Here is a 2,200-nt window from a genome sequence, read left to right as displayed (position 1 = left end):
AGAGTCCCTCTTGTTATGCTTCCAACATGACCCTGCTCCCAGCAGGTCCTCTGATGAGCCCTGGGAACCACAGTTTGACCTTCCATTGTACAGAAAGAAGCCCAGATGGGGCGGGGACTTGCCCACGGTCACCCAGCACGGTGGGATCACAGCCAATCTCCAGCCTAGTCAGCTTGCTTTCCGGCCTAGAGAGCTTCCTTCTGTGCTGCAAAGGGACAGATCCCTTAATGTCATCTGCTTGGGTTGCAATAAAAATTAACTACCCTGAATATGTGCATCATCAACGCAGCTCCAAGACAGATAAGGGACGGAAATGAGATGTGTCACACATGCTCCTGGGGTATCCAAGCAGTCTCTTTAATGACTCCCTGGAGGGCCCGCCACTCTATGAGGGCCCTGCACTCTATGAGGACCCCCACAAGCCAGCTGGTCTCCTCTGCTATGCCCTGGGTGAGACCCATTGCTAGGTCTGGGATGGGTGCCCCAATAAGCCTTGAGTGAGCAGAGCTGAGGGTGGGGCTTCACCCTTGGCCAGCCTGGTTCCAGTCCCCCCTCCCAACTCATCTGTGCATCTTACAGGTGCATCCTGATCGGGACCACCTCGGTTCTCACCCCAGCCCAGATGGTAGTGTTTTACTGTCTGAGTGAGGGTGATGGGTGAGGACTTCTCCCATATGGATGCTAGAATAGAAGTTGATGCACAGGGTCAAAGGACCCTGCTGTGGACCCCCAGTCTCTGTCCCTAGCGATCCTCTGCTACAGATAAACTTTAATAGACTCAGGTCTGGGAAAACCTCCCTGTGGCTGGAGCCATGTATTCCAGGAACTGGGTGGGGGAGGGAGAGACCCTGAGAAAAAGATAGAAGGGAAGGAAGAGAAAGAAAGAAGAGCAGGAGAAAGGAAGAAAGCAGAGGAAAAAGGAGAATGACTAGAATGGAGATACAAATCATGGTATACTCATGCAATGGAGTACTATACAGCAGTGAAAAGGAAACACAAAAGAACAAAGATGAATCTCAAAAACAATGCAAACGATGCATGATTCCATCTATCTCAAGTTTAAAAACAAAATTAAACTAAGACTTTAGGAAGGCATAATTAGATGATAAAGCATATAAAAAGGCAAGGGGCTGGTTATTGTAAAAGCCAGGGAGAAGGGAAGCAGTAGGTTATGGTCAAAAAAGGGACACAGTTGGGGGGCTTCTGAAGGGGGGACAATTTTCAGTGTTTTGATCAAAGGGTGATCCATGGGTTCATTTTATAATTATTTTTTAAACTCTGCATTTATGTTTTGTGCACTTTTAGGTATGAATGTCAAATTTCACAATTTTAACTGATTACAAAAGTCGAGAAAGAGGAGGAGGAGGAGAGAGGAGGGAGCAGCTCAGGCGTGAGTGGGAGAAGGACCTCCCGGGGCTCTGCTTGGCTGGCACCACAGCAGGGCTCTGCCCCCCATCCGGCTGCATTTGTAAAATGGAATAAATATTGACACGGCCGGGATGGTATTCAATTTGTCCTGATCACTGGGCTGCAGTGAGTTCTGACAGGGCGAGGTGTAAAACAGCAGCTCGGATGTAATTTCTACTGTCAACATGATGTACAGCAGGCTCTGCCTGGGGCACCAGCAGGCGGGCAGGGCGGGGGCAGGGCGGGGAGACAGGTGCGGGCCCCGGAGAACCTGGGCTGGAGGGTCCAGGTGGCCACCCCAGGGCAGGTGAGCAGTGGCAGCTAAGGTGTGTGTGTGCATGTGTGTGTAGTTGTGAACGTGCATACATGTGTGTGTTCATAACTTTCATGGGAGGTCATGCTTTAAGTAGACAGTCAGGCCTCAGGTAAGCAGTGTCAAGAGGTGTTTGGGGGGAGGGACATGGTCCATTCTTAGAGCCAGATGCAGGCCTTTCCTTCCTTCCCAGCAGCCACTAAACACCTCTTTGCCCATCCTCTGCCACAGCCCATTTGAATTCCACATCTACCAACTAGCTAGCTGTGTGATCTTGGGCAAGTCCCTCAACCTCTCTGAGCCACTGTCCTTTCTTCTGTAATAGAAATTTTAAAGAGAGCTGTTGCAAGATTTCAATCAGATCCTTGATATAAAGTGTCCTGCATGGAATTTAGTGTTACCTCTTATTATTAGCTAATTGGATGGCACTGTGCCCGGCACACAGTAAAAGGTCTAAAAATGTTACCTATCATCATTCTC

The sequence above is a fragment of the Lipotes vexillifer genome, unplaced genomic scaffold, assembly GCF_000442215.2.
Source record: "Lipotes vexillifer unplaced genomic scaffold, Lipotes_vexillifer_v1.1 scaffold565, whole genome shotgun sequence".
Classification (NCBI taxonomy): domain Eukaryota; kingdom Metazoa; phylum Chordata; class Mammalia; order Artiodactyla; family Lipotidae; genus Lipotes; species Lipotes vexillifer.
The sequence above is the reverse complement of the archived record's forward strand: the minus strand, read 5'-3'. Positions refer to the sequence as shown.